At 42.7% G+C, this 20,725-nt stretch overlaps 1 protein-coding gene across 3 annotated transcripts in view; it reads left to right on the top strand.

Moving 5' to 3' along the window:
* The window catches only part of FRS2 (fibroblast growth factor receptor substrate 2), an 83,014-nt gene that overhangs the window by 45,660 nt on the left and 16,629 nt on the right, over window positions 1–20,725 (top strand). For all 3 annotated transcript variants that reach the window (XM_077832946.1, XM_077832955.1, XM_077832937.1), the window contains one exon: window positions 19,667–19,767. The gene's annotated coding sequence lies outside the window, so the exon portion shown is untranslated. The remainder of the gene's footprint in view (window positions 1–19,666; window positions 19,768–20,725) is intronic.

The raw sequence follows: 20,725 nt of genomic DNA, 5'->3' as shown, positions 1-20,725 counted from the left end.
GGGCAAGTTCTTGATGTGTGAGCTGAGGGAAGGAATTTAGTGTGATCATGCATCAGCCCTCCTAATCACATGTTCAAAAAGTGCTGTGTGGGCGGTATGTAGAAACTACAATTCTGTGTGCTGGCACTTGTGTGTGGTTACAATAATTTTGTTTTTCTAGGAGTCAGATTCATTGCAGTTTTATCATAAAAATGTCATGGTTTTGTTTTGGGCAAGGGGTAGAGAGAAAAGCAGTCTAAATTCAACATAATTTGAATAATTAGTCTGTGAATGTATTTAATTTAATTATAAAAAAAATTCTTATACTTAAACACTTATCATAGACAAATATATAAAGTACACTTTTTTTAATACCTTCAGCTCCACCATTCAGGATTGTAGATTTTATTCACCTTTCATATTCAGGCTCCAATCAAAACAATTTTCCGGTACCGTTACTTCCCACTTGCATCTCCTTCGCTGTAGTTTTTGGTCTGTTTTAGTTTGATATTGGCAACACTGCTTTTTTCCCCTCAAGTACTTGTTCTCTTTTTGTTATGACTGATGCCAGATAGATGAAAGTGCAGGATTATGCTCAGTGACCCAACTCAGCTTTCTTAACTGTTAAAATGCCCCTACTGTCTCTCAAGTAGACAAAATGGGAAGCTAGTTGCTGTTAGATCTTCATGTGCTGGAGAATGCAAGGCAAGGACTCAGCAAGACATCTTGAAGAAACAGTTAATTTGAAGAAAGGCTGCATACGTGGGGATGTATGGGAAAGAACATCATGACCCTTCTGAATCTTCTTTCAAGGGTTTCTGTCTTTTTAAAGTACTCTGTTTCCATGGGAGAAGTTTCCTCCTCTGAAACCTGTTACTTTTTCTCTGTTCTATTTCCAAACTCCTAGTGAATTTTCCAGTCTGGGCTAATAAGCACAAATCTGGTTTTTCCTCATTAATTCTTAAGAAGTTCACCCCTGTGGGCCAGCTCCAAGAGGCTTGCCTGCACAGCCAGCAATTACTGGTTTGAAGCAAAATTTTGATACAGAAGAGATGTTGCATGTGATGCCTTATCCCAAGATAACCTCATAGCAGCAACACATGCTCTCATGACCGTGAACTCAATTGCAGTCCCCTTTACACAGGGCTTCTCCGGAGCTTGCAGCTTGTGCAGTATGTGACAGCACTTAACCTATTTTCAGCATTTTACACCAGCCCTGCCGCCTTTATATTGCCCTAAAGTGGTGAATGGACTCTAAATCGATACTGTTGTTTTTTCAGACTTCTACACCACAAATTGTAGAAAATAATCTAAAGAATTTGGCATCATTCTAGGACAGAGGTGGGCAAACTTTTTGGCCTGAGGGCCACATTGGGGTTGCAAAACTATATGGAGGGCTGGGTAGGGAAGACTTTGCCTCCCCAAACAGCCTGGCCACCCCCCCGCCCCAATCCAACCCACTCCCCCCCCCGTCTCCTGACTGCCTCTACCCCTATCCACCCCCCCGTCCCCGGTCTCCTGACAGGCCCCCGGGGACTCCCACGCCTATCCAACCGCCCCCTGTCCTCTGACTGCCCCAGAACCTCTGCCCCATCCAACCTAACCTCCCCCTCCCCCCCCCGGCAACCTTCACATGCTGCTCAGAGCAGTAGGAGATCGCCGCCCAGCCGGAGCCAGCCGCGCTGCCCAGAGGAGTGGCGGGCCAGAGCGCTGGCAGCGCGACGATCTGAGGCTACGGGGGAGGAGGGACAGCAGCGGCGGGGCTGGTGGCTACCCTCCCTGGCTGGGAGCTCAAGGGCCGGGCAGGACGGGCCCGCGGGCCATAGTTTGCCCACCTCTGTTCTAGGAAGCCACTCTAGCCAGAAAAAAGACAAAGGTCAAAGTAAGAACTACTTAAGTCTAAATAGGATACTAGGCTTAATAGGATTTGCCACATCTGAGCAACCAATGGTCCTTCTTTTCTTTCACATTTTATTCTACCACAGTGTCTACTACTAAATTATTCAGCTGAAGCCTAGAGAAAGAATCTAGTGCCATCAAGTAAGATAGACATCAACTAAGTTCAGAGGGTTGATTGCATTGTCACCTTATCTTCTGGAGGGAATAAGGTGCTTCTTAAAGGCTGCTCCCTTTGTTTTACTCAATAGCATTTTTTCCTATGTGGGCCCCTTACTGAATGAGGGAGGCAACCTAGTGACAGGGGATGTGGAAAAAGCTAATGTACTCAATGCTTTTTTTGCCTCTGTTTTCACTAACAAGGTCAGCTCCCAGACTGCTACGCTGGGCATCACAAAATGGGGAAGAGATGGCCAGCCCTCTGTGGAGATAGAGGTGGTTAGGGACTATTTAGAAAAGCTGGACGTGCACAAGTCCATGGGGCCGGACGAGTTGCATCCGAGAGTGCTGAAGGAATTGGCGGCTGTGATTGCAGAGCCATTGGCCATTATCTTTGAAAACTCGTGGCGAACCGGGGAAGTCCCGGATGACTGGAAAAAGGCTAATATAGTGCCAATCTTTAAAAAAGGGAAGAAGGAGGATCCTGGGAACTACAGGCCAGTCAGCCTCACCTCAGTCCCTGGAAAAATCATGGAGCAGGTCCTCAAAGAATCAGTCTTGAAGTACTTGCATGAGAGGAAAGTGATCAGGAACAGCCAGCATGGATTCACCAAGGGAAGGTCATGCCTGACTAATCTAATCGCCTTGTATCATGAGATTACTGGTTCTGTGGATGAAGGGAAAGCAGTGGATGTATTGTTTCTTGACTTTAGCAAAGCTTTTGACACGGTCTCCCACAGTATTCTTGTGAGCAAGTTAAGGAAGTATGGGCTGGATGAATGCACTATAGGGTGGGTAGAAAGCTGGCTAGATTGTCGGGCTCAACGGGTAGTGATCAATGGCTCCATGTCTAGTTGGCAGCCGGTGTCAAGTGGAGTGCCCCAGGGGTCTGTCCTGGGGCCGGTTTTGTTCAATATCTTCATAAATGATCTGGAGGATGGTGTGGATTGCACTCTCAGCAAATTCGCGGACGATACTAAACTGGGAGGAGTGGTAGATACGCTGGAGGGGAGGGATAGGATACAGAAGGACCTAGACAAATTGGAGGATTGGGCCAAAAGAAATCTGATGAGGTTCAATAAGGATAAGTGCAGGGTCCTGCACTTAGGACGGAAGAATCCAATGCACCGCTACAGACTAGGGACCGAATGGCTAGGCAGCAGTTCTGCGGAAAAGGACCTAGGGGTGACAGTGGACGAGAAGCTGGATATGAGTCAGCAGTGTGCCCTTGTTGCCAAGAAGGCCAATGGCATTTTGGGATGTATAAGTAGGGGCATAGCGAGCAGATCGAGGGACGTGATCGTCCCCCTCTATTCGACATTGGTGAGGCCTCATCTGGAGTACTGTGTCCAGTTTTGGGCCCCACACTACAAGAAGGATGTGGATAAATTGGAGAGAGTCCAGCGAAGGGCAACAAAAATGATTAGGGGTCTAGAACACATGACTTATGAGGAGAGGCTGAGGGAGCTGGGATTGTTTAGCCTGCAGAAGAGAAGAATGAGGGGGGATTTGATAGCTGCTTTCAACTACCTGAAAGGGGGTTCCAAAGAGGATGGCTCTAGACTGTTCTCAATGGTAGCAGATGACAGAACGAGGAGTAATGGCCTCAAGTTGCAGTGGGGGAGGTTTAGATTGGATATTAGGAAAAACTTTTTCACTAAGAGGGTGGTGAAACACTGGAATGCGTTGCCTAGGGGGGTGGTGGAATCTCCTTCCTTGGAAGTTTTTAAGGTCAGGCTTGACAAAGCCCTGGCTGGGATGATTTAACTGGGAATTGGTCCTGCTTCGAGCAGGGGGTTGGACTAGATGACCTTCAGGGGTCCCTTCCAACCCTGATATTCTATGATTCTATGATTCTATATGGTAGGTTTCCCATCTGTTTCCGTCTATCCAATTGCTGACACTAACTTAGTGTCTGGAGGGCTTTCCAGTTCTATCTGAACATGCATCTGTGTTCTGTATAGGCCACCCAAAAACGTCCGCATTTAGAACACTAGTTTCTTGCCCAGAGAACTGAGTGGATTCCCATGCAGCCTATCTGCTGTATTATATAGCAGGAATCTGACATACTGTAGTCACACAGTACAGCCCCTCATTTTGCAGACCTTCTTTGAGGTGTCAGTATTTCAGTGGAAGCCCTGCGTTTCACTGAATATTGATAAATGCCACAGTGGAACAGTGATTTTGGTGGGAGTCAGGAAAATTACAAGATTTATTTTAAATTACATAGAAGCCTGGCTGTATTTTCTCCAGACACTACGGAGTTTGCACTTTTTTTCATTGGGCTGTTTTTGGTAATAGGGTCCTTAAAGCACATGGACTCAGGGTATAAATCTGTCCCATCTAGGTTTCATAAAGTTGGGGTTCCAAGTAAAGACAATGTTAATCACTATCATAATAGTCAAACAAATAAAAAGCAAATAAGGCAATTAAAAAAAAGTTGCTGGAGGGAAAGGAATGAGAGAAATATAACAGATGTGGGGCCAACTATGATTGTTCTTTTCTAAGGGAGGAGATGACAACTTACACTATTTGCAGTCAGATAAAACTATTTTAGGCATTTAAAAAAAAATTGAAATAAGTACTGGGATGAATTTCAGGGTATAGTAGATTCCATACTCTGGAACCCTCCTCAGTAAAGGCATGTTTGTTTTACCAACCTGAGATGCAAAGATGGTTCACTGAAAGGCTATTGGTGTATGACTGCAGACACCTGTCAAAATGAGGCCTCCGCGTCTAATATAGCTTGGGCCTATAGCATTAAAAGTTTGAAAAACCAACATTGTCAGTTTATAGTCCATCCGTCAACTTGGGGCAATGTAAAGAAGGCAGGACTGGTGTAAAATACTGAAAATAAATGTGTGCTGTTGCATACTGAACAAACTGGAAGCTCTGGAGAAGCCCCATGGACAGGGAATTTCAACTGAGTTTATGGTCATGCGATCATGTGGTGCTGCTACAAGGCTACCCTGGGATAAAGAAAGATGTAGTCTGTGCAAATTGTGCAACTGTAAATTTGTTCCATGTATAATATGGCAACTGTTGTGGCAAACTGAATGTACCTTAAAAGGGGAATGTTTGAAATGCGGATTTCATAACTCATTAACTCAATCCTTTAAAAACACATTTTTTCCTTAGCTCTGTGAGAGCACCCAGTACTCAAGTATTTTTCATTAAGTATGTAGGTTGACTTATAAAATACACTCCTTATATGCTACTTAAGTATTTTTGCAACACACAAGAATTTGGTGTTAAACAAGGTTCAGTAAAAGGGATGTAACTAAACAAATAGCAAGTAATCTTAATGACTAAAAAGTCTAAGACAGTTGTGGATGAAAACAAGAGATGTCAATACTGAAGGAAAATCAATTACAATGTAACTAACCTCTAGATAATTTAAAAAAAATCTTTTTTTAGGCACGACCTATTACATAATCCAAAGCCAAAACAAAAAACCTCTTGCTCTCAAATTTAATTACTGTGTCGTAGGAAGTCAGCTAGTGGTGATTTGAATCAGTAAATGCCGCTGTTAGTGATGTGAGATTCCATATTCTTGAGATCAGAGCTAGATTACTGTTAGAAAACTGATTTTAGAAGTATATGAGAAGCTCGTTAAGGTGGGACAACAGTGGGGATTTCACTCTCCGAAGCCAATCATCCAAGTACGGTAGAAGTGTATTTCTTGTCATCTTGGATGTGCTGCTACTACCATCAGATATCTTGTGAAAACTCTTAGGTTGTAGACAGACGGTAGTGATAGTGGTTGAACTGAAGAGATATTCCAGTGGTTCCAAACCTGCAGCCTAATCAGCACACAGCTGTGGCCCATGTGACCTCCTCAGAGCCATACAGGTAGTATTGGATGAGGCCCACAATGGTAAATTAATTGAGAACCACTGATGTATTCTGAGGGCTGGGTGAATCACTACTTGAAAATAAGCTTCCTGAAGGTTAAGAGCAGAAAACCAATTCTGCTTCCAAAGAGTTGATTATGGAAGCTAGTGTCAACATTCTGAATTTGAGCTGGTGTATTAATTCTAATTGTCTGAGGTCTAGGATAAGATGCACTCGCACGCACACCTTTTCTTTTTTTTTAATAGGGAAGTAGTGTGAATAGAATTCTTGAGTTGGTACTTCTGTTGCTTTCTAGTTGAAATAAGGAATCCACTTTCATCCCTCATTTTTTTTTTTCCCCATGTAAGGTTGGTTCTTGAAGAGGAATGGGGGAGGGGACTAAAAAGGGGGCAAGGACTATAATGTAATGTTTTCATGCATAAGATACCTACATTTAAGAATATTTTATGCAGGAATTGTTTGGCAGAGAATAAGCCCTTTTTTCAACATACTGCTCTTTAAAAGAGTTCTACAAGAGGCAGTGTCCAAGCAGCAATAGGGTTGTCATTTTTAGAGCTATGCTAATTTGAGTTCTCAATAATAGAGTTAAATATTAAGTATTAAAAATGGTCCATTCTCGGGCCCCTCCATATCATTTTTCAAAGTGGGATGTTCACCATCTCCATGACAACTAGAGCCTTTGCTCTAAGGCTGAGCTCCAGAGTTGTCCGCCTACAAGCTGCGTGCACATGAGATTATTGCAGAAGCTTCTGCAGGATTCTTAAAAGATTATCAACAGGTGTGTCTCAAATTCTTCAATGGCTCTGAGGCTTTTCCTCAAAAAGACTAAACTTAAAAAAAAAAAAATTAGGTTGGCTTTCTGAGGAGGGTTTGGAGAACAGCACCTCGCCTTCTCACCCTCTCCAGAAATGGCAGACAGCAGGCCACAGGAATTCAGCTCCCAGCAAGCACGTGGGCAAGGCCATGTCAAGACAGTTGAGCAGACTGCATGGAAGCTTCTTTCATGGAGACCAGGCCAGAATCAGTGTCAAACTTGGGGGTAAGTTTTTCCCCTTCCCCAAAATATGGGATCCCTTTTCTTTTCTGCTTGTCCTGAAGGCTGAGAGTTTTCATTGGAGACTCCTGAATCTTGGGGTAAGGCATGGTCTCACCCCATGACAACCAGGAGGATGAAATTCCTGTTTCAAGCCAGTTAGTAGGTGTGGACTGTGAGATGGCTGAGAAGGCTACAAAGCATCTCCCCTTTCACACAAGCTATTTTACTTGCAAGGCCACAGCTGTCTCATTTCCTGTCGCCTCCCTGATACCAACGGGTCCCTTGTCTCCAGTGGCTTCAGCTCACACCTCATTCTGTGCAGTCGGTTCTTGCTCAGCTTGGACCCAGCAGCAAGGAGCACAGGGTAAAATGATTTGAATTCCCTCCTTGGGAGATGAGCCTACTATATCTCCCCTTCTATCCTCCAGAATTCACACAGGAGGTCATAAAGTGGCTACTCTTTTTTCCTTGTAGAGAAATGAGGGATATATGCCTGCAGACTGTCCTTTCAATCTCTCTGGTAACGCACTTTCCCCCTCAGAGGGCTTCTCCCCACTTCTCTTGAAGGTTTGATCCAAGGTCTGGTGAAGAATGTTTCTCACAATCAATCTTAAAAGGAAACCGCAAAGTCGTAACACGTCTCATGAGTGTCCCATCTAGGTCTCTAGGAGAAATCTCTAAAGTTGAGGCTTTTGAGCAAGATGCTCAGACTGAATAAGCATTCCATAGTTAAGCACAAATTGCACAGGGAGAGGATCTAACTTCACAAGTGCTTATGGATTTTTAGAAAATGAAACAAACAAAATAACTTGCAAAGGTGAAGAGCCATGTTGTTCATCCCCTTATTTGAGGGTGTGATTTTAAGATGGAGTGGCAATTCCCTACCTAAAGTCTTCATTAGTCTGCCTAAGGTTAAGCCTGTTGTGACTTTGTTAAAGGGCATAGTCATACCAGTTGAAGAGAGTAATCTTGCTAAACCCACAGATGAGAATAAAATCACTCAGACTAAACTTGGATACAGTAGTCTCAGCCTGAGCGTCTGGGTGTAGTCTTATTGTGGAGGTCTATGCTTAACTGTTAGCAGCTTGTGAGCATGCAGGGGAAAAAGAAAAGCAATCTATTCTAAACTAGATTTCTTTATTAGCTTTTTTAGGACTGATGCTTCACCTGATTCTGACTTGCTGTATGTAATGTTGTAGCCATGTTGGTCCCAGGATATTAGAGAGACAAGGTAGGTGAGGTAATATCTTTTTATTGGTCTGAAGCTCTGTGTAAGCTCGAAATTTTGTCTCTCTCACCAACAGAAGTTGGTCCAATAAAAGAGATTACATCATCCACCTTATGTCTTTAACTTGCTGAACATTCAAAGCTTCAAAGTTGTGTCCCGGAGGGCAGCTATGGCTGCACTTGAAGAAACTGGAATTACAGGCTAAACTCTGATACCCTTCCAAATATCTTGTTGTAAGCATTTTGGGAGCATAGAAGCAAAGCAGACGCTGAGACTTTAGACAAGGGGTTAAGTCCTTGCCAGTGAGAGACACTTCAAATTACCTTATTTCAGCAGGTATTTCCTTTGAAGCCAATCCTCCTCCAGATTCCAGCATGGATATTACAAATTGGGAAGCGGCCGTTCTCTCTCGTGGACTTGGAAGACCAAGACTGGGATTCTCTGGAAAACCATCCAGCCTTCAAAGCTTCTTATTTTTTGGGTTTCCCAATTTTGGGAAGAACTCCCTCGCCTGAGCAGGGATGCTTCAGGGTGGGCCCTGATCTAGAAGTGAATCACCTCCAGAGAATAGGAGGTGATTCACTTGAGATAATCAGGGAAGGATATTCAGTAGAACTCACTTATTGTCCTAGGGAGAAGTTTATCGTTTACTCACAGTAAATTAAAATAAATCCGCACTATCAGCAAGAACCTTTATAGCATCAGAAGATGAAGCCTGCATAGTCCATCTTCCACACATTGAAACAATAAGAACCAGTTCTGTGAGAGATGAATATTTTGAAAGAAGTAAAAGATTCTTTGTGGTACAAATTTTAGATCTCTGGTTCCTCAGAAAGTCCAGAAGGAGATCATATATTCCAGTTAGAAATACTAAAATCCATCATTGCAGCATTTTCTTTCCAAGACTTTGGAATGTGAAAATAAAGCTCCCAGAGATCTACTGAAGATGTGATTGGGGAGACTCACCCAGAGATACTTAGTCTCTGCTACAACAAAGTATTCCCTTTTTGGACTCATAACGTCTACATGGATATTCACAATTCATCCCTTCCTTCAAGTGAAAGGGATACATGTTTACCCTTGTCTGGACAGCCTTCTTGTCATATTACACTGGACCCAGCAACCATTGCTAAAAAGCCATCAGAAACATGGCTTTGAGCAAACAGGTTTGAAGAGCCAATTACAGCCCTCATAAAACTCCAGCATCTAAGTTATTGTCCGGGACAATCTCTTTATTTGGGGGAGGCAGGAGGGAGAGAAAAGAAAATAGTGTCTTATTTGCCAAACATTAGCACATTTCTCATAGGAAAAATCTGACTCAGCTCCTGGGCTAGTTGGTCTTGTGCGTATGCCTGGCACAATTCTTGCTTTGCTTCCAGCCAGCAATTGCACCAAAATAGTATATAAAGTTCTTGGTCCAGATCCAGTATTGGTATCTCAATGAACTCATTCTTAATATTATTTAACGGCTGCCTGATGTTGAGTCTGGAGGAACTTGTCATCTGCACAGATACCAGACCCCATATAAAGGGAACATAGCTGGACCCCTCATTGACTTGGGAGAGGGATATAGCCCAGAGACGAGAGATAGAGTATAACCTGTCTCGTTCTGTGAGCCGTCAAGCATACACCTGCATTTCCAGCATTTTTGATTCTTTGGAAACAGTCTGTATGTGCCTGCAAAGGCTGAAGATCTTCAGCCCTGCTGGGAGAAATATTCTTGCTTGTGCCCTTGGCAGAAACAAGCGTGTATGCTCGCTTGCTCTCCTTTCCTCCCACCATGGTTCTACACAAAGAAGGAAAGTTGGCATCTGAAGATGAACTTAGAACCAAAGGAATGCAGTTTACAACAGCTAGCCTTTCTGTGCCTCACGGGTCAGACTTAAAGCCTATTTGTGAATCCGTTTGCATCCAACTCCATTTGGAAAGCCAAGAGGTACCATGTGAGATGCACACTCACAAGCGGAGGCTGTGGTCCCCATATCTTTGAAAGTGGGCTAAAAGTCTCCTTTTTTTTGTTTTCTTCCTATCCCCAACTCCCTGCAACCACTGAGGGTCAAAATGGTAACACAGATTGTGAAGGAGCAGACTACAGTGATTACACCTCATTAAGCCTCACGGCTTGGTTCTTAGACCTGACCCATTGGAACTTCGTCTCAGATCCCACCCCTGCCCTTCCCACCCACTACTGCAACAGGGACCCATCTTGAACAAATATCCAGTGCTGCCCAATCAGTCAGCTGGGAAACAGATAGGAGAGAATTACAGGTGCTCATTCTAAGAAGTTGATAAACATTCTCCTAGAGAGATAAGGTGGGTGAGGTAATATCTTTTATTGAATCAACTTCTGTTGGTGAAAGACACAAGCTTTCAAGCTACACAGAATTCAAGTCACATTCTGGGGTGCAGTCCAGCCCAGTGAGGGGTTGTCACTGTCTGCCCTGTTAGTGCCTCAAAATGCCTTCCTGCTTCTCAGCTCCTCAGAGCTAAGATCAAGCATAGGTAGTCTCTTGGCTTATCAAAGGCTGTGATCAAGCATCTTGATGTTTTTGGGCTTTTGGCCCTGAGATGAAAAACCTTGTCTGTGTCTCTTGGACCGTGAAGTACAAACATTATCTCCTAAACTAATATCTGTTCTTATCAGTTTAATGTCTGCTGTAGCTCTCTTGACAGGGTGTTTCCAGCCAGCATACAAGCATGCACTGAGTAGCTGTGTTAAGGAACTCTGGTTCAGCGCTCTGATTCCAGAGGCCTGCTTGTTATACCACTGCCACTCTCTGGCTTCCATCAGCCTTGGTTACACCTGGGAAGAAGACCTGAAGAAGAACTCTGTGTAGCTCAAAAGTTTTTTTTTCATCAACAAAAGTTAGCCCAATAAAAGATACTACCTCACCTACTTTGTCTCTCTAATGTCCTGGAACCAGTGTGGCTACAACAGCAGTGCAAAAAACCATTCTCCTAGCATCTCGGAGGAAATTCACAAATGATGTCTATGTATTACATGATGATTATATATTGGTGTTACAAGGGATACATATCAGGGAAGGTCAGATGATGCAAAGGACACAGTGGTTTTTTTTGCAAGACACCCTGACCATGGATGTCAAGGGCAACACTTTTTTGTTTTAGAACAGTGGTCCCCAAACTTTTCATGGTTGCCCCCCTGACCCCTGTTGCCCCCCCCCCAAGCTGAGGCCACTTCTCCCGGGGAGGGAGGGGGGGAGGAGAGAAGGGCACAGACAAGGGTAAGGGGAGCCCCGGCTAGGGTCAGGAGCGGAGCCAGGATTGGGGAACTGTGGTGGTCGGAGACCAGGACTGGAGCAGAGCTGGGGATAAAGAGGGGCTGGGTGGCACTCCCTCCCTGCCCCCCATGGGGGCTGGCCCCAGGCCTCACTGTGATCCCTGAATGTTCCTCCATGCCCCTCTAGGGGGGCGAGCCCCACAGTTTGGGGACCACTGTTTTAGAAAGACAAGTCAGTTTCTGTTGGTATATCGCACTGTAAGAAATGCATAAGAATTTCTCATTATTGCCATGTAATAGATTCCTGACAGCCGCCACTCTTATCAGTCCTCTGGCAATATGCAGGCTCTTGGCATGATCTTGATCTATGTCCTACAAGTTCGAATAGAACTACCTTTCAGTCTTGCAGGTGCTTTTCCCTTCTCACTGAAAGTATCTTGTTTATTCACCACTTTCTTGTCGAACAGTGTTTGTTTTTGGCAGGCTCTCGATGAAACCTGACTTTCACAGAACTACCATGTTTGAGAGAAAGTGTATTAGCCAGCCCTCCATCCCCAAGGTGACTACAATCTTTCTTATATAATAGGAAGTTTTATGTTGCCCTTCTGGTTGAATCCAGACATCCTAGGGAAGTAGAAATGCATAAGTTAGACATGAACAGAGCCTACAGGTAAAGATATTCATAGCAGAGACATTCAAAGCTCTTCTCCTTTTGTTTCTATGCACTCTGTGAAAAGAGCAGTGACTTTTTTTGCGGATGGAAATCTTAAAAGGAAATCTGTAAGGCTACTAAAGGGTTTTCCATCTGCTTTTTCAGACACTAGACTTGACATCCTGAAGCATTTGGTAGCTGTAGCTCACAAAAGCTTGTGCTCAAATAAGTTTATCTCTAAGGTGCCACAAGTACTCCTTTTCTTTTTGTGGATAGACTAACACAGCTGCTACTCTGAAACCAAGGATTACTGGGGTACCGTGTTCTGTAAATTCCTTTTCAGTTCTACAGGAGAAAATGGAATCTTCCCTCCCTAGGGATGATTTACTGCTTCCCACTATGAAGACTGCAACATGGAGGGGTCTGAAAGGGAAAATTCTGTTTTATCCATGAATTTTCATTTGAGGAACCTCCATGTTGCAGTCTGACCCTCCCTCAGAGAATTGATTAATGTCCAATTCTCCTTCCTTTCCCCCCCACCACACACACTTCTTTCTTAAGAAGTTTGAAACAGATGAGGGTATTCTTCCAGGAAACTCCTAAATTTCTTGTAAAGGCTCTGCTGCAAATGGTTTGTGTTGACTAGCACTTACAAACTTTTATACAGCTTCCAAAGCTGGAAAAAAAAAATCTCCAGAATGATCATTAGTTCTTCCTGAGGTGTGCCGAAGCCCACGCTCCCGAAAGAGATTTAGTATGCTTCCCCTTGCCATAGAGATGGGGACTGCCCTACTACGAAGACTAACTGACATGGAGGTTTCTAAAAAGAAAACTCACAGGTAAGACAGAATTTTCCCTTTCCAGTGAAGGGACTTGAAATACTGTACACTAAATTTGAAGTCTGAACAGGTTGCAGACTCAAAAGCTTGTTGTTTTTTTTCTTGTTTCAAGAATTTAGAAAAAATAATCAGTCACTTTTTTGTTTTTTCCCTTTTGTAATTTGGTGCTGGTGTTACCACTGGTATTTTCAGCAGAATGCTTCCATTAAATAATTGACAAGTGTTTTTTTTTTTTCCCCCCACATAGTTTCCCAGGATTTTTAAATGATTTCCAGTTTTAAAAATCAAGTTATGATTTTACCAAGAAGAACCTGAGAGCAGAAAATGTTTAGTCATCTGCTTTGTGATGGTGCTACAGTCTCATACTTAATTTAACCTGAAAAGTGAGCAAACCAGACACTTAATAAAAATGTGATTAAATGGCAAGATTACTCTGTAGCTAAAAGAGCAATTTTGTAAAGTGAGTTTGAAAATTATTTGAGGGATTGTTGTATTTCAGTTTAAGTAGAAGTAACTGTCCAGCAGGCCGTGACTTGAATTCACTGCCCAGAGGGGACGCCGTGAAATAGAATTCTTCCCAGGTTCAATCCACATCACAAACATAACATGTTTTTCCAGTTATTCAACTTTCTTCCTTCAAAATCTCAAGGATTTATCCTGAAGCTTCAAATTAAACTAATTTCCAAATTTTTTGTTTAATGAGCTGGCCCTAGAATTAAACTATGGCATTTAAGTGGGGGACAAACAGAAATTGGACTTACTGAGGATGAAACCTTTAATGTTTCTGCTATTTTAAGAATGTCTTCATAAAGTTCCAAATTGACTATAGTCCTTTTTCTTGGTTTGACAGCAGGCAGTTGTGAAAACCCAGTTAGGTATTTCTGAAGCCTTTGACCATGGTAGTACTACTGCAACTGAAAAGTCTTAATTGTAACATTCAGAGAGTGCTTGTAAGCTTTTTTTTGGTATTGCGCATTAAATATTTGCTTTCAACTCTGGTACAAATGTAATATATTAAATTCATTGTTGGCTAACTAGTTTAGAGTTTAGACAGACCATGACTTTCATTTTACTGTTTTAATATGATACTTATTTTGAGAAATAATATTTAGGAATGGGAAGAATTAAAACTGAGGATTTGATCCTTGTTCTGTTACATTTGTATTTTCTTGGATTTTAGTACCCAGGTATCCCAGCATTAGTTCTATTATTAAAACATGTACTGTAATGTAAATTAGTGATCTCAAAAACATTCTGTTTATCCAGTATCTCAAATTAACTGTTAAAGAAATGTACATAGTGGAAAAAATAGTTTGTTAGCTTCATTCTCTTCACTCTTTGGTCACAAATTTGTGGCCCTAATGGAGATCCTAAGTTTAAAAACCAGCAAACAAAAAACCTCACACATCACACACAGCTTTAAGCTAAAGATGAATTAATGCATCTCAGGAACAATGGAATAACTCTAGCTATTCTGTTTTTTGGTACTAGATAAGTTAATGTTCAAAACCACTTTAATTTCACTATCCTTTATCTTCTCTAACTTTTTAAAATCAAATACATATGATATGTAATGTTAGAATTTAGGGTAAGCATTAAAATAAAAACACAGCAGTTCTGTGTTCTAGTTTCAGGACTCAGGGCTAAGCCCCTTCTTAAAGAAGAAAAATATAAATTAGAAAGCTAGATTTTGTGTGTGTGTGTATACATACATGTGTATACATGCATGTTTGCCCTTTAATTTTAAGGTTAAAAAGTAGACGTGGTCTGCCAAATTGTTGCGTTTAGAATGCTCTAGGTGAAAACGATGGATGTAAGTATATTTAGCTTTTAGCTGTGGTCAGCCGTTCTCATGACTGAATACAAAAATCTACCGGCGGGAACGGTTTAAAAAAAAAAAAAAAAAAAGGCTAGACTTCCTTGAGGTAAAAGAATGTGCTAGAGAAGGAAAGGTATCTTTCAATGTCTTTTGACTGAGATAATATTTTATAGATGTTTTGAAATGCAAGAACTTAAAATTGAGTTATTGGGCAAAGTGTGTATGATCACAGGACTACTCATTGCTCAGTCAGAACTGGAAGCTAAGAGCAAATGGACCTAGCCATGTTGTAGCTATTGGATTTGAAGAGCCATACTCTCCTTAACCAACTCCCAGATGATGGGAGAGCTTGCAAAGGGTGAGGGCTAGAGAAAGAAGGCTCCTTTTCTTTCCCTTCCCACACTAATCACTTTATTTTTTTTTAACTTACTTCCTCCCCTCTCCCCAAAATTAACAGGTTGCAAAGTCAAGCAATCAAAAATTAGGAATTGCCAGATTTAAGGTTGCCTATTCAACTTTAACTCTGCCCCCTTGTGCATCGAATAAGGTGGAGGTCTTGTGCAAAAATTTGATTGTGTAATTTAAAACTGTATCATAATGCATGGATGCAAGGGGCAGGATGAAATTATATCAAGACTGGAAGATGACTCATGGAGGGCAAAGGTAGTGAAGTTTATATAGTCTAGTAAAGAAGATTGTGAGGAGGACATGAGTTTACAAATCACTAAGTTACAGAAAAGCTAGAGTAGGCAAACTTCAGGTTGGGTGTTAGGCAGTTGTCCCTGAAAGAGCACTTTGACTGGAAATTTAGTGCAATTATAGAAATAATTTATACATCCTCACTTGCTGCAAGGCTTTGACATTGACTACCACATGTCTTTGAGGCAACAACATAGCCACGTTAACCGTGTTTGCACTCTATAAGTTCCTTTCCGTGTATTTGTGTGTCTACACACACCTAAATGTACAGCATATGACCAATGGTCATCCTACATCTATGCACAAGTCAAATTTGATTGAAGTTCAGCAAAGCTTGTGCAGTTTTGTATGTGATTGTAGTGTCTTAAATGTGATCACAAGTTTTTGTTATAGCCTAATGAAAGACATAGGCAGCGTTATGATAGTCTGCTTTTGAATGTCCACTGTAGCTACTTTACTTTTTAATCTATATAATTTAAAGATGGGTTATCCATACTATCCCTAATTATTAACTTGTATTACCTTGTCACCCAGGAGCCTTGCCATGGATCAGGACCCTGTTGTGGTAGGCACTGTAAAAATACAGGACAAAATGATAGTCCCTGCCCCTAAGAGTTTACAATCTAAGTATAAGACAGCAGATGTATAAAGATATATAAATGAATACAAGGGAACAATGACAGAGCATTGGTCAGCTTGATAAACAGTGCTATCACCAGCCTCATCATTGTCAAGTATTTGTAGGCATCACATCAAAGGAGGTAGCTGAAGGTAGTTAAAGGGGTAGCTTTACAGATGTTCCCAGGGGATACCTCCCAAGAGTGAAGGACAACATGGGAGAAAGCACAAAGGTGCTTGTTTGAAAACAGGTGAGCAGTGGAAGTTGGCATCATGGCCCGACTGAAGGTGGGAGTCAACCTTTCAGTATTCAGAGTAGCAGCCGTGTTAGTCTGTATTCGCAAAAAGAAAAGGAGTACTTGTGGCACCTTAGAGACTAACAAATGTATTTGAGCATAAGCTTTCGTGAGCTACAGCTCACTTAATCGGATGCATTCAGTGGAAAATACAGTGGGGAGATTTATATACATAGAGAACATGAAACAATGGGTGTTATCATACACACTGTAACCAGAGTGATCACTTACGGTGAGCTATTACCAGCAGGAGAGCGAGGGGGGGTGGGACCTTTTGTAGTGATAGTCCAGGTGGGCCATTTCCAGCAGTTGACAAGAACGTCTGAGGAACAGTGGGGAGTGGCAGTGGGGGGGGGGGGAGATAAACATAGGGAAATTGTTTTAATTTGTGTAATGACCCATCCACTCCCAGTCTCTATTCAAGCCTAAGTTAATTGTATCCAGTTTGCAAATTAATTCCAATTCAGCAGTCTCTTGTTGGAGTCTGTTTTTGAAGTTTTTTTGTTGAAGTATTGCACTTTGAGGTCTGTAATCAAGTGACCAGAGAGATTGAAATGTTCTCCAACTGGTTTTTGAATGTTATAATTCTTGACATCTGATTTGTGTCCATTTATTCTTTTACGTAGAAACTGTCTAGTTTGACCAATGTACATGGCAGAGGGGCATTGCTGGCACATGGTGGCGTATATCACATTGGTAGATGTGCAGGTGAACGAGCCTCTGATATTGTAGCTGATGTGATTAGGCCCTATGATGGTGTCACCTGAGTAGATATGTGGACGCAGTTGGCAACGGGCTTTGTTGCAAGGATAGGTTCCTGGGTTAGTGGTTCTGTTGTGTGGTGTGTGGTTGCTTGTGAGTATTTGCTTCAGGTTGGGGGGCTGTCTGTAAGCAAGGACTGGCCTGTCTCCCAAGATCTCTGAGAGTGATGGATCGTCGTTCAGGATAGGTTGTAGATCCTTGATGGTGTGTTGGAGAGGTTTTAGTTGGGGGCTGAAGGCGATGGCTAGTGGCGTTCTGTTATTTTCTTTGTTGGGCCTGTCCTGTAGTAGGTGATTTCTGGGTACTCTTCTGGCTTTGTCAATCTGTTTCTTCACTTCAGCAGGTGGGTATTGTAGTTGTAAGAATGCTTGATAGAGATCTTGTAAGTGTTTGTCTCTGTCTGAGGGGTTGGAGCAAATGCGGTTGTATTGTAGAGCTTGGCTGTAGATAATGGATCGTGTGGTGTGGTCTGGACGAAAGCTGGAGGCATGTAGGTAGGAATAGCAGTCAGTAGGTTTCCGGTATAGGGTGGTGTTTATGTGACCATCGCTTATTAGCACCGTAGTGTCCAGGAAGTGGATCTCTTGTGTGGATTGGTCCAAGCTGAGGTTGATGGTGGGATGGAAATTGTTGAAATCATGGTGGAATTCCTCAAGGGCTTCCTTTCCATGGGTCCAGATGATGAAGATGTCATCAATGTAGCGCAAGTAGAGTAGGGGCATTAGGGGACGAGAGCTGAGGAAGCGTTGTTCTAAGTCAGCCATAAAAATGTTGGCATACTGTGGGGCCATGCAGGTACCCATAGCAGTGCCGCTGATTTGAAGATATACATTGTCCCCAAATGTGAAATAGTTATGGGTGAGGACAAAGTCACAAAGTTCAGCCACCAGGTTTGCCGTGACATTATTGGGGATACTGATGGCTTGTAGTCCATCTTTTTGTGGAATGTTGGTGTAGAGGGCTTCTACATATATAGTGGCCAGGATGGTGTTTTCAGGAAGATCACTGCTGGATTGTAGTTTCCTCAGGAAGTCAGTGGTGTCTCGAAGATAGCTGGAAGTGCTGGTAGCATAGGGCCTGAGGAGGGAGTCTACATAGCCAGACAATCCTGCTGTCAAGGTGCCAATGCCTGGGATGATGGGGCATCCAGGATTTCCAGGTTTATGGATCTTGGGTAGCAGATAGAATACCCCAGGTCGGGGTTCCAGGGGTGTGTCTGTGCAGATTTGTTCTTGTGCTTTTGCAGGGAGTTTCTTGAGCAAATGCTGTAGTTTCCTTTGGTAACCCTCAGTGGGATCAGACTTCAAAAACAGACTCCAACGAGAGACTGCTGAATTGGAATTAATTTGCAAACTGGATACAATTAACTTAGGCTTGAATAGAGACCGGGAGTGGATGGGTCATTATACAAAGTAAAACTATTTCCCCATGTTTATTCCCCCCCCCACTCCCCACTGTTCCTCAGACATTCTTGTCAACTGCTGGAAATGGCCCACCTGGATTATCACTACAAAAGGTCCCCCCCTCGCTCTCCTGCTGGTAATAGCTCACCTTAAGTGATCATTCTGGTTACAGTGTGTATGGTAACACCCATTGTTTCATGTTCTCTATGTATATAAATCTCACTGTATTTTCCACTGAATGCATCCGATTAGGTGAGCTGTAGCTCACAAAAGCTTATGCTCAAATAAATTTGTTAGTCTCTAAGATGCCACAAGTACTCCTAACGTTTCAGTAGTAAGTGAGATGATAATTCATGAAGGGCCTTGTAAGTGAAGACAAACAGCTTATGTTGTGATAGAGAAGGAGAAGCCAGTGGAGGGTTGCAAAGAGGGTTGACATGCTAAGAATACCCATTGATACTATCCTACGCGTTCTGTAGGATATGGAATAAGAGACATATTGCTCCTCTGTGCAGCCTCCCCAATGTGTCTGCTATACCCTACATGTCTGTGTATCTGGTACTTTCCTTCTCTCAGGTAGGTGGGGTATCGGCAGAGAGTGGGCATAGTCCCCCATTGCAATGATTCTCAACCGTTCCAGACTATTGTACTCCTTTCTGGACTCTGAATCCCAAACCCTGCTGCCTGGGGCTGAAGCATGTAGCTTAGCTTTGTGGGGCTCCCTGTGGCATGAGGCCCCAGGCAGTTTCCATACTTGTCACCCCCTAATGCCAGTTCTGCACTTTTAATCCCCTCAAAACCTCTCCCGTAACCCCCCTGGGGCTCATGACTCCCAGGTTGAAAAACACTGATCTAGATGAATTGACGTAACCCCTGGAAGACCTGTGCATACCCTCGTTGAGGACAACTGCTCCAGTGCACCAGTATTAGCAGATTTCTTCTCTCTGCAAGCAAGATGGGAACAGGAAATGTATTGTGATTCTGAGACCCTGGGGTCCACGACATAAGCACCATTGCGCAAAGATTTGCCTCTTATACAAAACTATAGCAGTCTAGCCCTATACAGTGCCTCCAAAATACACTGTTGACTATGTATAAATGTACATTAATAGCAAGTTTTTGCTGAAGGAAAGTATGTATAAAGACAAGTTGTTCAACTTTCCCCCCCTTACTTATATTTTTAGTTCAAGTGGTTGCTAATGTGAGAAGACAACATGCCATTTTGAAGTATGACAGAAGTCCTGATGCTGCAGCAGAGGCTAGGAATATTAATGGCCAAATCTAGGTGAGTGAATTTAGTTAAGTTCCATCCGTTCTCAAAGTTCCATACTGTGGCCCTTTTAACCTCAATTCCACATTGTCTCTTAAACAGCTTTAAGTGCTCTGTGTCCTAAAACGTTAAGGAGGTAAAACCATAAACTCCTCTGACTATTGAATTATATTTCCCTTCTCCCTTTCTGTATCTCTGTTTCCTCTTCTTGGGGGGTAGTGTTGAAATTTAAGTACCAGATCTCTTCACTTCATCTACAACTCCCTTTGCTCTATATCTGCTAGTCACTTTGCAGGTTGATTTTGTTGTCCTTCAAAATCGCTCGCACTGGCATCCCAGTTCTGCCATTTACAGCTTTGATCAATGTAATTTTTACACCAAAGAAAGAAAGAGTGAGTGCATCACTGCTGCTTAGTTCTGTTATCAGTTTGTCAGAAAGGTTAAAGGAAGCCCTAAGACTGGGCATACGTAGCTACAGTATCTCTGTTTAAAGACTGACAAACACTTCCCCAATGTAACTGAAACAGCTCTGCATCCATCTGGAAGCGCTCTGTGGACCACACAGCGAGAACTTCTGTTTTAAATGTGTTTATTTGTATTAACTTTAATATCTAGGTGCACTATAGCTACCTTTCATAATTGTTTTCAAGAGTACTTCCTCAAAATAAATGAGCAGGATCAATAGACTACAGGACCCCTGCCCTCCCCCCCCCCCCGCCCCCTTTGTGTAAGGATCCATAGGCTGTCTCCACAGTGCCTGTGCTGGGGAAATTCTCCCTGAGCCAGAACTTGGGCTTTTAGAGCCTTTTGGCCCAGTGTGAAGAGTTTGGAGGGGGGTGAGGGTCTCACCACAAAACGTTTCCAAATGTCATGAGAATTCAATTCACAACTCACGTGAGTTGGTTACTGCAAGTTTTACTTATGGCAGGATTCTCACAACTTTGTATTGAGAGAGGTTTTTTTTCCAGTCAAA

This window comes from Eretmochelys imbricata, chromosome 1, assembly GCF_965152235.1.
Source record: "Eretmochelys imbricata isolate rEreImb1 chromosome 1, rEreImb1.hap1, whole genome shotgun sequence".
Taxonomy (NCBI): domain Eukaryota; kingdom Metazoa; phylum Chordata; order Testudines; family Cheloniidae; genus Eretmochelys; species Eretmochelys imbricata.
This window is presented reverse-complemented; position numbering and strand designations above follow the sequence as displayed.